General features: G+C 42.8%; 1 protein-coding gene across 6 annotated transcripts in view; it reads right to left on the reverse strand.

Moving 5' to 3' along the window:
• The window catches only part of Rbms1 (RNA binding motif single stranded interacting protein 1), a 217,436-nt gene that overhangs the window by 102,120 nt on the left and 98,619 nt on the right, over positions 1–16,697 (reverse strand). The window contains exon 1 of one of the 6 annotated variants that reach the window (XM_031370387.1): positions 3,729–3,847. The exons of the other annotated variants lie outside the window; for them this stretch is intronic. The gene's annotated coding sequence lies outside the window, so the exon portion shown is untranslated. Of the gene's footprint in view, positions 1–3,728; positions 3,848–16,697 lie in introns of those variants that run through there. 6 annotated transcript variants of the gene reach the window in all.

The following is a 16,697-nucleotide window of genomic DNA, read 5'->3' on the forward strand; positions in this document are numbered from 1 at the left end:
TTTTACTTTCTACTGTTATACCATATTAATCCAAATTATTAGCAATGGGCCTCACAAGTCCCTGTTCTTCTGAGTGGAAAGAAAGGAGGGGCCTCCATCCCCACCCCCTCTCCATCCAGCATAGGAAACAGGAAGCAAGTCAGAACTAAAGGGAAACTGGCTTTTGGGGACTCCATGACAGTGGAAGGAGTCAGCTCTCTACTCCACCCACACTCAAGCATCTGCCAAGTGTTCCAGAAGAGGAAAGGGAAACCCAGGCCAGACGCTGCACAGTCCTTTCGAGAACAGAGCAGATAGGAACATGACATGACATGACAGTCTCCGAGTTAAGTGAATAGACACGCTGAAACCAGAGTACTGTGCATTGCTAAACTGTTTTCAAAAGGACAAGAATTCAAGGGAGGGAGGGACAAATACCCCTTTGTGAAGGCAACTTCACAGATTCAGAAACGTCACGTCTTTGGAGAAGTTTTTAATCTAGATTTAATCTCAAAACAGTAGTATCAGTTGGGTTTAAGAATTAGGACCTAGAGCAGAGGTGGGCTGGCTTATTCTCTTAGAATCAGAGGTAAGGAAGGAAAACTTCTGGTATGAGAAACTACTTAGGAAGGAAAAGACAAGGTTCCATGTCTACACCATGGGCAGGACACCAAAAGTGCCTATCAGCTGCATGTGGTTCTTTCCTGTAGGACAGAAAGAGATCCCAGTCACATGACTTCAGAAGGACCTCCACACAAAGCCAATAAAGACGATGATCTAAATCAAAAGGATCTAAAATCAAACTGTCCTGTCTTGATTGGTTTTAAATATATATAAATATGTGTGTGTGTGTGTGTGTGTGTGTGTGTGTATGTGTGTGTGTATGTGTGTGTGTATAAAATCAGGGGCCAGAACTTGTCCCTTTAATAGGATAGTTATCATGACGTTCTTCCCAGAAGTTCAGGCAGGCCTGTTTGCCTTACAGTCTTTCCTTCCATTCCTTTATCCTTTACTGCAAATTGCCAATCTTACCTCTTAACAATAGCTGATACACAAATCTCAGCTATCATTCTAGAAATGATGAAAAAAACAAGAATCACAGTTGCTTCTTAACAGGCAGACGGGTTCACCTCTTGGCTTACCGGGTTCACCTCTTGGCTTACCCACACTGATTGTGCATATACTAGTTTCCCCCTTTCTTTCTTTACCATCAAAGTAATCTAGGGAGTCTTTAAAAATAGCAAAGTAAGGTCAGAGTATATGGCTCAGCAGTGGGGTGTTGCCTAGCAAAGCCCTGGGTTTGATCCCAGCACTGCTCAATATGCACAAGTCAAAAGGCTCAAGTATTCTAAAACATGACCACTGATGGGAAATATTTTACTCATAAGGAACTGTCATTCACAGCACTGATGGCTAATATTACTGAGCACTGTTTATGTTTCTCACATCAAATAAGTGAGCTGTGTAAATTCTCCCATTTAATGACAAAAGGGTGCATTTATTGCCATTTTGCAGATAAGGACAGAAAGAGATATGAATTTCCCCAAGATTAGAGAGCAGGTGGCTGTCTGCTTATGAAACAAAGCATTGTGGTGACCTACCCAGTAGCTAACCAGTAGAGAAATTGAAGGGAGAGTGACACTTTGTTTCACTGGATTGGGGCCTTACTTGATATACAATACTATATTACCCCATAAGGTTTTTGTAGAAACTCATGTTTGCTATGAATAGCATTCCTAACAACTGCTATAAAAGCCTTTCCAAATAAACATAACCCAAAGTCTTGGCTCAAGAAACTGGCTGTCAGATGTGAAACTGGAAGGTATGTCCTTCCTTCCTGCATCCCGAACAGCATTGCCAGGAGGAAAGGGTGACAGCTAAGAGACATTCAAGGAACACATTGCTTTTTAATGCTCCCAATGTATGAGGTAAACATCTCAACAAAAGATTCTCAGCTTTGGATGAAAGAACAAATCCACCACACTATCCAATAAACCCCTTGAGGACCACTGTCCTAGGTCCCTATTACCCAGAGTCTGCCGCAGAGCCGAAGAGGTCGTGAGGATTATGGACGAGCACATTTGGAGCCATTAAGTTACTGCCTTAACTCTAATGTTGAACGCTTAATAGCCCCAGGGCATAAAGATGGTGGTGCTGGATGGTAGGGAAGTCTAAGTACTTTGGGAAGAAGTCAAGTATCTGGGGAGAAACATATTAACTGTGTCACTTTCCTGGATGAAACTGGATCTCTTCCATCATTGGAGAAATTTTCTTATCTCCTCTGCAGATTGGAGCATCTCTGAGCAATTTCTCACCTTCATGTGACTAATAATTCATAAAGAAAAAAAAAAACCACAAACACAAAAAAAAACCTGAGTCCTAATAATCTTAATCTTATAGCCTTTGGATACACAGGCTGTGTGGGGTCTGTATTCTCTGCACACATTGATCAGAATCTTGATAAGCCCTCCAGAGCTTATAGTCACTCTGGGCTCCTCTGGCCTTTGGAGATGGCCACATCTGCTCAGATAGGTTGCTCAGACAGGTGGTGTTCAGACCAGTCAGGAGATGCCTTCACTCCAATACTTTATAATTGGTTTGAACCTTAGATAAAGTAGGAGAGAAAGAGGTTTTGTGGAGTTATGATGTTTTTTTTTTTTTCTGTTTGCCTTAGTTTCTGTTGTTCTGATACAATCATCTGAAAAACAGCAACCTATGGAGAATGAGTTTAGTTTGGTTTACAGTTCCAAAGCTGCAGGAGAACCCAAAAAGCCTGCCTCCAGAGACACTGTTCCCTCAGAAGAGATCCATTTCTTTCAGTTTCTGAGACCTTCCAAAACAGTGCAAATGTTCAAACACTTGAGTCTATGGGAGACATTTCCCATTCAAACCACACCTGGTCCCAACTTAAAGCCAGTCAGATTTTGTCTCAAGATCCCTACAAAGACCCTGTTTCAAATAAAGTCACATTCTAAGGCTCTAGTTCAATGAATTTTATTATGGGGGTATTATTCAAACTACCACAGTAGTTTCTCTAAGGGGCTATTCTGGCTTCCCATTATTCTTTAAAACACCTGGTAGTGTATTATAGGACTTGTATTGGTAGCTATTTTACATAAGCTTTCATACCAATCAATCCTGTAACCACATTCAGATCCATCATAAGACATGTATCATCTTACCTCCCCCTGAGCCAAGCTGAACTTTTACCTACGGCAGACATTGTGGAGGGAGGTGGTGTGTGACAAGACTTTTCCTGTGGACACACAATACATGTCTACTCAACCCAGACAGGAAACCACAATAGACCGGAGTATGGATGTGACCAAGCTGCTGAACTAATGAGTCTTATTTGTGTTATACTTACAGGAATATGGGGAGAGGGTTGCTTTCAGGTGCCAAAATGACTTAACGACAGCTGTATTACTAAGGTCTACCCCAGCATGGGTGATAGCTCACAAACCTGTGAATCTGCAACATAGAGCAGACCCTGCATGCAGCTCAACAGGTTGGAGAGTGTAGTCTCAAAAGTTTTCCAGATAGATCCTCTACTTCCAGCTTCTTCCAAGCTGCTGATCTGGTCTTAAAAGAGTCTTATCTAAGCTTTGCTTGTCTGACAGTCCTTTTACAGCTTACTATCCCATCGTCTAAGGGCCACTCTTAGCTTTTATTGTTTACTTTGGCAGGAAAGAGCCTAGTGAATCTGGTCAGTTTCAGGGACTTCCGGAAGCTATTTTTGAGTTGTTTACCTTCCTGCTTCAAGAGCTTCCCTGCAGGATGGAATGTCTCAGTCTTGCAGGAGACGATTATGCAACATGCAGCCTCTTCCTCCTGCTCTTGGAATCGTCTCAACTCTTCCACAATGATCCTGAACCTTGGAGGGGGTGACTATAGATGTCCACCTATGGCTAAGAAGTAGACAGCTGTGTCATAGCCACAGATACTTGTTCTCCAGAGCACTAGCAGTGGTTATGAGTTAAGGCTGAGAACAATGGCTATCTCTGGGTGTAAACCCCCATGTTTAGAAGGCAATTTGATAGGCACATTGCATCCACCTAGTAAAATAACAGAAATTGCTTCCCCCATTGGGACCTATGACCTCCCAGCCACAGGACAATTGGTGTGTGACCCCACTTTTCCTGAGGAGATGTAACACCCATCCATGTCTACTCAACTCAAACAAGGACATGCGGAATCAAAGATGAGTTGGAAAGGAGTTCGTGCACAGCCCTGGCTACAGGGAACAAGGTACACAACTGAAACTGAGGAACCTTGGGGGGGGGGGTGTCATCCAAGCAGGAAATCCCATAGTTGCCTTTTCCAGCTGTGTTACTATGCCTTTGTGGTGTGGCAATAGTTGCAGGAACCTTGCTATGGGTACTAAAATATCCAATAAGGGTGAGCCATCAGGACTGGGAGTGTCTGGGGGATCAATCCCAGGGCCACATCAGACATCATCTCTGTGGTATGGGGTGGTGGTGGTATGTCTGCTTGATGAGTAGAGTCCACGTGAATATGGAGATGCCCTGAAAAGTTTAAGGCTATAGGGAATTTTGCAGTCATTAAACTTAGCACATAAGAGTTGAGACTGTCGGCAAATGGCAGTGGAGACTGCCTGGCCTATTGAGTGTAGTTAGAAATGTACCTGAGGCTTAGATGGTGGCCAAACAGTAACTTGTTCATGTTCTGAACTTCTATCATATCAAAAAAAAAAAAGTAATTGCAACCAGAAAGGTATATGCACTCTGTTTTAGCCTCTGATTAGGCAAGTAAATTAGATAAACAAGAGGATGAGAGCCCTATGATAAAAAGTTACCCCTTAAGTCCAACCATTAGAAAAAAGAGGAAAAGTCTGTGGTCCAGCACGCAGATGGGGGCATTAACATGGTCCCATGCAAGGAACTGGGGTGATGAGGAAGTATCAGCACTTCAACTGCTTAAATTATGGAAGACAAGCAGGCAAAGAAAGAACATGTCTCAGCCTGGCTTGTGAGGCTGCGGGGCATAGGAACAGATGGCGATCAATCTGACTTCTATGGAAGCAGGAGAACTTGAGTAATATTATCTACCCCTCCTTCCTTAAGGCAAAGCCTGCATAACCCAAGGCAGTATGAGAGAAGTCAGTCCTTGATGGACCAGCATAGCCATTGGGAACACTTGGTCGTCTCCATCTGAAGTCCCTCTAATGTCCAGGAATGGAAAACCATAAAGGAAGAGCAGGTGCGATTGAGGGAACTAGGACTGTGAGGAGTCATGTTTGAACCCCAGCTCACTGGGCTGACAGAACTATGTTCACGGAGGAGTTAAAAGGTTGATGCAGCAGGGATCTCGAGACTGGTATGGAAGCTTCCTGGCTTTGCTGAACCCTTTGTGGGGCAAAAACTTTATAAAGCAGGAAAGCTTTGGCAGGTCTAGGGGACTTAGGACAGCATGTACAGAGTGTCCATAAAGTAAAAGAACAAGGTAGAGGAAATAAAGGTAAAGGAGAGGAAGAGGTTTACCTGGATTCCTTAAAGACAAATGTAGCAAGATCTGTGGCAAGCTGGATTTCCTAGGGAAAAATGAATGGAAAACCACTGTGTGCTGCGGAGCTGCTGAGGGGATTTAAAGCCAGAGGAGGAGTTCTCAGAGGGAATCTTCAATAGAACAATATAGTTGAAGATGATCAGCCTGTTCTAAGTAATTATCACTCATACCGAGAATGGTATACATCCCTTCAGCAAAAACGCTAGGGGGTGGAAATGGTTTGCCCACACAAGAAACTCCCCAACAGCTAAGTATGGTGAATGGGAAGGCCTTAGCTATGGTGCAAACCCAGGGCCTGGCTGATCCAGGGAGCCCCAAGGTACAGCAAGAGAGAACAAGGTCATCTACTGCTTTAACCATAGGGTCTGAGCAGATTAAGTCAGGCCTACTGAGTTAGATGAGTATGGAGAAATGTTGTAGGGAGGCTCTGAGGAAGAGCTGTCAGATATGGAAGCACAATGGCTCAGAGAGAGAATGACTGAGGATTACATCGAGCTAATTAACTTAGAGTTTCCCGTCTATGCTCTGTACCCCATCTTAATCCATGGAGAAAGCAACTGATCTAAATGCATGGAACATGTCCAGGCTGTAGACCTTGCTGATGTCGATTTCCATATCTTCCTAGTTGTGAATCTCTAGAATCACCTGACACTTGGCTGAGGACAGGTAAAAATGGACTTCTAGAGTATTTCACCATGGTTATCTATGTAACCCCTAACTTGGAATGGTGGTTCTGGATATTGCCTAGCCTACTTATCCACTAGAAAGGTTTTGTTATACAGATGATACAAAACACTCTTGAGTGTTTTGGAGATTTGTAAAGCCACTGGAGAGACAAACAGGTGTGATGCTATTTCCACATATCTTACCCTACTGGGGCTGGGTTAACTGAAAGGGGGGAAAAGATCCAAAAGGTTCCCTAATAGGCAGAAAAGGGACACTCCCAGAAGCCATAAGGTTACTGAGTGAAAACCCCACCTCACTGTGAGGGCCAGGGAAGCCTGAGGAAACCCATGAAAGGGTACTGCTACTACTCTTGGTTGTATGGCAGAACTAGACATTAAGACCCTACTGCTGAGGCCACCACATGCTTTGACTACAGGATGTAGAGAAATTAAGCTGGGATTTAACTGGAAAGTTCCATCCTGCTGGCTTTTATAGTGCTGGACCGGGTCACAGGAGGCTGCTGGTGGAGTCCCACCAGTACTGACGTCCTAAGTAGGATACGCCTGCTTGTCCAATAATGGCTTGTCTATTGTGGGTAAGGCCAGCAGCTTTCCAATTGGATATAAGGCCTGCTCCACTTGAGGAAGTTGTCATTGTAAGCCAGGAAAGAAAGAAAGAAAGAAAGAAAGGAAGAAAGAAAGAAAGAAAGAAAGAAAGAAAGAAAGAAAGAAAGAAAGAAAGAGAAAGAGAGAGAGAGAGAGAGAGAGAGGGAAAGGAAGGAAGAAAGAAAAAAGAAAGAAAGAAAGGAAGGAAGGAAGGAGGAAAGAAAGAACCAATTTACCAAACAAACAAACAAAAATCATTCTGGGAAGGTCACAGGAGGCCCCAATGGGGAAGCAGTTTCTATTATTTTACTAGACAAATGTGATGTGATGTGATGTGTAACTGCCTTCTAAATGTGGTTTATGCCCGGAAACAACCATTGTTGTCAGCCTCTACTCCTAATCACTAGTGATGCTCTGGAGAACAAGTGTCTGGAACAAGTATACAGTGGCAAAATTCTTCAACAGAGGTAGACAACTATAGTTAATAGCTATCCATGGCTCATGGATCGTGGTGGAAGAAGGGGCAAAAGAATGTAAACAGGAGGAAGGGGTGGGACGTTATATAACAGATTACTCTAAGATTGAAACAATCCACCCTGCAGAAATGATCTTTAAGTAGGTAAACAATTTGAAAATAGCTTCAAGGAAGTCCCTGAAACTGACCAGATTCTTAGGCCCCAGGCCTAAGAACAACAACACTGAGCTTAAACTACAAAGACTTCCAGCTAAACCAAGCAGCAAAGATCAGGCCAGCTGCCCTGTCCAGTAGCAGCAAAAACCAGCTGAGCTGTCTGGGAAAGGTTTAGACCACAGCCACTTGGAGAGGCCCTTCACCAGCTTGTGGAGCTGCCTGCAAACTCTGGGATGTGTTCCAGGTTCCCCTGCTCTGTAAGCTCTCACATGCTGGGGTGGGCCTTGGTAAAGCAGCTGTTCCAGTAAGTAACCCCTCACCCATACTCCTTTAAGGAAGCCCAATAAAACCCACTGGTTCAGATTGGACTTTGGTTTGTTGTGGGTTCCTATGTGAGGTGGCTAGATGTGTGTGTTGTATCTACTGAGGAAAATTTTGTCGCACAACAGGGAAATTTAAAAAAAAAAAAGTCACTAGAAAATAGCAGATGTTCCCATTTATTTCAGAAGTTATTGCTACAGAACAAGCCTAGACTCTGCTTTCAGCCATAAGTAAGTCTTTGAGGATGTCATTCCACAGTGGTACTCCTCAAAACCTAGAGAATGACCTTGAAGGAAATGAACAGTCCTTCGATGGGGTGGACTCTGGAAGCAGACTGCCAGAGTTCAGATGTCACCATGGCCACATTCTATTTGCTCTTGGCAATCTAACTTCTCTTTTAGTCTTGATGTGTGTACCATGAAGACTGGGCCACCAATTCCATTCCAACTGAGGGTCGATCAAGACATTGTGTAAGTAGAGACAACAGAGCCCTCAGGAAAATGTCAAGTTCGTAGGAAGTGCTCAGCCAGTATTGTCTGTGCCAAGCCCATCTTTTCCAGGCCTCTCTCTAAATATGCCACAGCCAGTTCTAATCTTAAAACTGACCTATACACAGTGTCTCCCACCTCCTACTCTTGGGCTCCTTTGCACAAGCACATTAAAAACAGAGTGAAACAAATCACACTGAGTTCAAGCGGCAAACTATGAGAGACAGGTGGGATGGGACTTAGTTCCCTAGGAAATGCTATCCTCAAAACCACTAGACTGCCTGGACCTTTTTCTTGGTTAGTCCAACCACCTGTTAAGTCCTAACTACACATGAATCGGCTACAACCTCTCTGAAACCCTAGGATTCCAGAACATACCTTCTAATATCTGAAGTGGAGACTAGCATGGGTGGAGTGGTGCTAGACACAGGGACATGTTCCATTAGGGTTGCTTTGTTTGTGCTGTTCTCAAGCTTGAAGGCCAGTAGTACAAAAGGCCAGCAATTTACATCCTTCACTTCCACTAAGGATATTTTCCCTCTACCCAGTGTACTGTATGATCGACCTTTGCTCATAAGAAGGTAAGAGCGTAAGATAGTACCACCAGTCCTAAAACTCCATTAAAAGACTGTGTTCTGAACTAACTTGGGAAGGGGAGGGACTGACTACTAACAACATTTCTACAGTAAAATTTAAAAGCCAAACCATCAGATACAGTGTTTCAGATGGTGTATGTAAATGCCTTTGTATGTTCTGACTGTAAGAATCTCAGCTTAGAATTACTGGAGGACAACTGTCTACTCAATAATTTGTTTTGTTTTGCGAGAAGGCTTAGTTATAGCCCAGGCTAGCCACAAATTCCATATGTAGTTCAGGCTGGACTTTTGATCCTCCTACAAGAGTCTCCCAAATGCTATGATTATATGTATATACAACTAAACCCAATGACAGATTATAAACTATGACCTAAACAGCTATTAAGAAATCAGCTTGTTGGCTGGTATTTATTTACAATCAAACAAATTGTTACGAATCGAATTGTGTCTCTTCCAAATTATAGCTATCTCAATTATGCTGAAATTATGACGTTTGCCCAATGTGGCAGTATTAAAACACTGAACCTTTGGGAGGTAATCAAATCTTAAGGGTGGAGCCCTCAAGAATGAGATTAGTGCCCTTCGAAAACAAACTCCTGGACACCTCTAAGAGTTAAGATCTATTTATCAGATACTGCAGATGGGGCTGGAGAGATGAGTCAATAGTTAAGAGCACTGACTGCTCTTCCAGAGATCCTGAGTTCAATTTCTAGCAACCACATGGTGGCTCACAACCATCTGTAATTTGATCAGATGCCCTCTTCTGGTGTGTCTGAAGACAGCTACAGTGTACTCACATACATTAAATAAATAAATAAATCTTAATTAAAAAAAAAGAGACTGCAGATGGCAGCGTACAAGAAAGCTTCAACCAGAACCAACCATGCTGGCACCCGGTGTACACATCTGCCTTTTAAATTGGAGAGAAGTAAACTCCCCCCACTGAAAAGCCACCAACTCTCCTTTGTAAGAGCTACCCATGATAATAACCGCCCACTGAAAACTGTTTCTCTCAGTATTTCTCACGGAAGTTTAAGATTTCACAATTACTTATTCCTATTAGACTCTTTTGTTAGCTGTTGTAATCTGAAGAAGCAGCAGGCGGCTCGCTACATGGCTCTAAAAGTCGATGTTTTCAATCAGCTTGACCACAAGATCAGCAATGTGTTTATCAGATCTATAGCAGCTCCAATCCGGACGTGTCTGCCTGCTTTTCTTCCTAGCTGCTCCAGAGCCATACACTGTAGATGACAGGTAGAGAAGTCATACACTGTAGATGACAGGTAGAGAAGTCACAACTTTCTAAAGTGCTTTGGACTATGAGGTTGGATAGTTATAATGATGAAAAGGGAGGAAAAAAAGGTTATATTATAGAAACAATTCTTCTTATCAGAATGCTTCTTTTTATAGAGTTTCCTAAGGAGAGGAGAGTAAGATCTGGGCACGCCTCTACAGCTTAGTAAAAGCTTTGAATCACTAGTTTCCCCCCTAAAATAATCAGTAATGAATTTACTGTAAAGTTATGTGAACAGATGCTGAACATCTGGGGGTGGTGAGAGGAGCTGCACACCATGGCCTCGTGGCCTGTTGCCTAGACTGCCAACCTGCCTGTTGATGGTGGGGTGAAACCGCACTGTATCTGCTGCCCAAGGAAGAAGCCCTGCCTAGGGTGACAGCAGAGAGGATGAAGAGAAAGGGCAGCATAGAAGGAAAATGCCAATTCACTGCCATCCATGTACTTGGTCTCTGTGATGCTTTGGAATCTGCTTCTAGCTTGTGCATTTTTTAGCACTGAGAAGACACAGTAACCGGAAAAGCCTTCTCCTGATCCTAAAACTGCACCCTCTCTGGACACAGCCTCCAGATCCTGAGCCAAGCTGAGCTGAGCATTTTCTATTTCCTCACTCTGACATCCTTCAGACGTGAGAGGTTCCACAGCTTCCCTTGAGCTGACATGTCAATGAGTTCAATGTCCAGTTCTCTAGGTTACAACTCTACGTGCTTCCCTAGGTCAAAACAAACAAAACTGGCTCCTTTGAAAAATCCACTGACCTCATTTGGGGCAGAAAGTGCAGAGCACCTAAGGTGTACTTTCTGACATTCAGCGCTGCCAAACAAGGACAGACATAAGCTTGCTGAGATAGTGGCGGCTAAGCATGCCTAACTTCACATGTTGGGTGTGGTTTTTGAAAACTGGGTCTGACTAAATCCCTACTTTAAAAACAGTAAAGAAAAAATTTTTGAAAGAAACAATGGAATCAGCAAATATTGTGCCCTTAAAATACACACAAATCACAATGCTTCAAAGAAAGAGACTCCACGGCTTGCATACATTTAGCAATCTAACTGGTTAAGAAGAAATACACCCAATCAAAAGGTTAAGGAACAATTCAAGCAATCATTACACACAAGAAAGAATCCTTTGTACAAAGAAATGACAAAGAATTTAGCAGATTTTCTTAAAAATTAATGCCATCTGAGATTTATTCCTATTAACAAATCAGGAAAAAAATTTAAGTGAAGGTTAGCAAAAGTGAAACAACTGTTTGTTAATGAAGCATACACATACACACACAAGCTCCTGTTTAAGTATTTAAAAAGTTACATTTTAATACCTCTTTACATTCTAACACAGTAACTTTCAAATGAAAATTAAAAATGGGCAAAAATCTGTTCCAACAATCTTCCCTAATAATGGTAGGAGTCACTTCTATTCCCCCACAGGCAATCTGACTTCTCCAATACAGTGGCCCAGGAATCCCCTTTGCAGGATAAAGACAGCGAGTGTCTGGGTTTTTCCACTCTGCCCACGCTACCACACAGCTGTGGTAGATGAAAACTACACCAGGAGGGCTCAGTTCTGACACAAGTTTCAGGTAGAACTTAAGAGACAGGAGGGAGGAGACCTGAAGGTGGGAAGACAGAGTTCTCTGCTGCCATTTGTAATGGTCTAACAAAGGCCTAGGAGAGAGCAAAGAAAAAAAAAAGAGACTTCTAGAAGCTGGGCCAGAAGGGTGGGAATGGACTTCCTGAGACAGAGCAGGAATTCTAAAGTTCCCCGAGGGCTACTGTTAGAAAGAGATGCTTCTAGAATCATTTGTATGTTTGAGCCTTCTGTATGAAGATGAATCTTTTAACCTACAAGTTAAAAGTCAGCCGCAAAAGAGAAAACGTTCTTACAACTACATACAGCGTATCACCAACATAATACTTCTATTATTGAAGTTATGACTATGGATGTGTCATTAAATATTTTGGCCTCACTCACAGGCCCAACTGAGGAGTTCTGCTTCAAGTAAATGAATGCTTCATACCAGGCTGTTAAGAGTATGTTAAGAGTAATGTAAAGGCAGCCTAGAGTTCTGACCTCCGCCCCATACCCCAGTATCCTGGAATATGACCTTTCTTATAGTCAAATGTCTAAACACAGGGGCCCAAACACTATGACTGCTATAGACGAATGAAAAGGAAACTCTGGGCACAGGGGCCATGTTAGGCAAGAGCAAAAAGCAGGGGGTTAGCCTGCTCCAGCACTCTCTGGGCTCCTGTGGAGGAAGCATGGCTCTGCATCAGTCTAGTGTCAGAACAGGACAGAAGCTTCTGCTGCTGAAATAAGCCTAGTGGATGGCATGCCTCACAGTGGCCCAGCACACTACTGCATAGTACTTCCATACTATCGGTTTCTATACCAGTAAAACAGCTATGTCACTCCAAACACGCTCAAAGGAAACATTCTGCCCCATGTAGCCTTTTGTGTTCTACAACTTTCTCACCATTTCAGTATTATGACCAAATTTTTAGAATTAAGGAAAAAAATGACCAGAGTAGGGCTGGCAAGACGGCTAAGCTTGTCAAGTGTTTGCTACCTGAACATGAGGTCCTAAGTCCATATCCTAACCACTACACTGAACAAAGTAAGTCAGGAGGAGGAAGATGGGAAGACCCCAGGTAGTCTGACCAAATCGGTGAGTTTCAAGTTCACTGGGGGATCTATCTCAAAAATAAGATAGAGGTTGATAGAGGAGGACACCTGACATTAACATCTGGCCTCCATATGCACTGCATATGCACGCACGCGCGCGAGCACACACACACACACACACACACACACACACACACACACACACACGAGAAAGAATGAGAATGTGCACACACCATGGATGACATAAACACAAGGATGCCTCCCCGTGTATAACCCAAGTTATCTAAGATTGAACCCTAAATTCAAAACCTTCTGAGCAAGCTATGAATCAAACCCACCTTCATATGGTTTCACTTGCTGTTCATCTTACACGGAGTGTGCTCACAGTGACTGTCGCTGTCTGCTTTGGCTTTGCTTTCTTTCTACTTCTTTTGTACACTCTAGGTAAAAGACTCCACAAAGATGGGTCCACCCATGAGGAGAAGCAGAACCAACGCGTTGGCTTTTGTATGTAAGTTTTACAACAGCCACCCCTGGATCATCCACAGCTGCTTCCAAGTTGTAAAGTTGGCACCGAGCTACTGTGACAGAGCCTGAGAGCTACAAAGCTTAAACTCTTGTCAGCCCAGCACTAGATAAGCCATGAAATGCACCAGTAATACCATAGTAAACCTCTACTGCTTATCCCTCTTGACCAACCATAATCCCCAACCTGCTGGGTACTGTTTTCAATCTTACTTCATAGATTTGACCAGATGACAATGACAAGGACCTTTCAGACTCTGAAACACTCTCTCCCTTGAATTTCTCTCACTACTCTCCAGTTTTTCTACATTGCTGTGATGTTTCTTGAGGTTGAGTCTTACTAGGCATCTGTAGCTGCCTACAGCTCAGAATCTTCCTGCATCTGACTTCCTAGTGCTGGTTACAGATGGGCACTACCAGTGTCCAGCGTTGCACTGTTACTCCATAGTCAGCTTATGGAAGATGATGATACACTTAAGAACAAACACTACAGGTGAGCAGTTGGTATTTGCAGTATCTCAGTGAGAACAACACAGGGGAGTGGCCACTCAGAGCATCTGACAGGCATCCCTGGTGGGCTCTGGGCACAGGGGGATTGTACTCCCCTACACAGGAACTTGTGTCCAGAAACCACAGAGCAAACCCTGCATCTAGAGTAAGGCAGGAAGAGGCTAACATCATGCAAATTTGCCTATCCACAGCCAATTAAATGGAAAAGACAAAACTAATTTTGAGAACAAAAAAGAGTATTCAGTAGTAATTGTGTGTGGGTTTTCCAGATCACTGGGACTTTAAACTGGGCTGATTTCCCAAGTCACAGTTATCCTGATTTGATAGATGCTTGAAAAAGTAATAGAAGAGATGGGGAAATCAGCCTTAAGAGAAAAGAAATTAAAAGCAGAAAGAGAAATGAAAGCTGACTGATGGTGGCTTCACTCAACACACGCCCACAACGGGACCACTCAGGTCAGAGAGTGGCTTTCAAACACACAATGAAAGTAATTCTGAGGCCCCCCTCAACCATTCTTTAAAAGATACAGTCTTTACTGATGGTCATTAGGATAGCAGTGGTACTAGGGTGTGGCATATGTGGAAACTAAAACTAGTCAAAACGGGATACCATACTGCTGAGTGAAAAAGCTGAACTTTCTAAGCTGGGAGACCTCACCATTACTGGATGGCTTTGGATGCTAGTTCTTTTGGGAGAAACCAGGCACTGGGCCAGATAACTCTACTACCCCTTCTTCTTTTTTTTTTCAAGATTTATTTTATTTATTTTATGCATATGAGTACACTGTAGCTGTACAGATGACCGTGAGCCATCATGTGTGTGGCTGCTGGGAATTGAACTCAGGACCTTTGCTGGCCTGCTCACTCCAGCCCCGCTCACTCCGGTGTAAATCACTGTAGCTGTCTTCAGACGCACCAGAAGAGGGTGTCAGATCTCATTACCCGTGGTTGTGAGCCACCATGTGGTTGCTGGGATCCAAACTTAGGACCTTTGGAAGAGCAGTCAGTGCTCTTACCCGCTGAACCATCTTGCCAGACCCCCTCTACTACCCCTTCTAACACCAAATGTAAAGGCTCCTTTAAAGCTAGTGTTGCTTAAACTGTTTCAAACATACTGTTAATAACGTAGGATTAAGGAACCCCACGATCAAATAATTCCAGAAAACAAATTAAATACATACAACTGGACAAATATCTTCACTTGCAGACGTTCAAAAACTTCTCACAGGCAATGCTATGCAGCACGTGATGTGGCCAACTTTCTCAACACCGAGTATTTTAAATTCCTGAACATTTTCAACATTTAATAGAATCTGAAAATCTCAGTGAACACAATTGAGAAGCAGCTTTAAATAACAAAGTTCAGGAACTTAAAGCCAGATATCAAAATGCCTGATTGTGGGGGCATGCATCCACTTGAGATTCCTCAGCACATCTGCACTGCTTGCAGGGCTGGGCAGTCCCGGCACAACACCTGTGTATGCTTTCTCCAGTGAGAGCTGAATCCTTCCAGAACTTTCTGGCCACATTTTCTAACAATGATCTGAATGATGACAATTTCTTCCACTGTTATAATTACACAGCCTCCTTGATCCACATGCTTTGATGTAAACTGACTTGTGAGGGGACACCTCACAGGGAAGTGGGGACAAGTGAGAGCAGCTGTGTCAGATGGCACACTTGAGCCCACCTTCCATCTCAAGAATGTCAAGTAGCCATTAACATCAACTTTTGTGCTGAGAAAAGTAAGACCTAAAAAGCTTCATGAGAAATGTCCTCACAACCATACAACTTATGAGTTTGTTGAAAGCCACAACTATTTCCACATCTTGTCTTTCAAAGCAACCTGGGATGCTTTCGAACAGCGTCAATGAAATTTCTTAAACTGAAGTAAAGGGTCTGGTTAAAAAAAAAAAAAAAAAAAACAACCCACAATAATCAGTTTGTGGTTCATGGTTGGCTGCAATCTCTATGAAACAAGATTGGGTGTTGGGTAGGATGGTGTAGGCCTAGAATTCCTGAACTTGGGAGGCTGGGAGAAAAAAATAGGATTCCAAGGCCAGCCTGGGTTACAAGGCAGATCCTGTTTCACTTCAAGAAAGGGGAAAGTTTTGATTCATTCTAAAACTATTATAACAGAATAGTAATAGGACAGTAGTGACCGCCCACGTCCTCTGCCTGTACAAGGGAGGCAGTACTGGTCTTTCCTTTCATCTACTCCAACAAGGCCACAGGGAAGATCATGGTTTGTACCACCATTCCCACAGTGGAGATCTAGGGTGTGAAAGTCTTACAATTATTACACTTTCACTACTTTGACCCTGCTTGTTTGTAAACCACACTTCAGGGCAGGCCTCATGCCTGAAAGTAGCAGGTCAACATGAAAGGGGCTCCTCTGGCACTTGTTTCTTTTTTAGTGTGTATCTTTTGTTTTGTCTTAGTATTTTTGTCTTATTTCTCTTCTTTTTAATTTGTTTTAATTTTAGTGTTTTGTTTTCTAATTTTGTGTTGTTTTGTTTTGGTTCTGGTTTTGGTTTTGCTGTTTTTTGGTTGTGTGGATTTTCTTTCTTTTTCTTAAGAATTATTTATTTATTATATGATAAGTACACTGTAGATGTCTTCAGACACTCCAGAAGAGGGCGTCAGATCTCATTATGGATGGTTATGAGCCACCATGTGGTTGCTGGGATTTGAACTCAGGACCTTCAGAAGAGCAGTCGGTGCTCTTAACTGCGGAGCCATCTCTCTAGCCCCCAGTTTTTCTTTTCTTTTCTTTTTCCTTTTTTCTTTTTCTTTTTTTCTTTTTTTTTTTTTTTTTTTTTTTTTTTTTTTTTTTTTTGAGCAAGAAAAAGAATATGAAGTTAGGTGGGGAAGATCTATGAGGAACTGGGGGAAGGGAAAGAATATAGTCAAAACATTTTATTTAAA

Source organism: Mastomys coucha, unplaced genomic scaffold, assembly GCF_008632895.1.
Source record: "Mastomys coucha isolate ucsf_1 unplaced genomic scaffold, UCSF_Mcou_1 pScaffold15, whole genome shotgun sequence".
NCBI classification, from domain to species: Eukaryota; Metazoa; Chordata; class Mammalia; order Rodentia; family Muridae; genus Mastomys; species Mastomys coucha.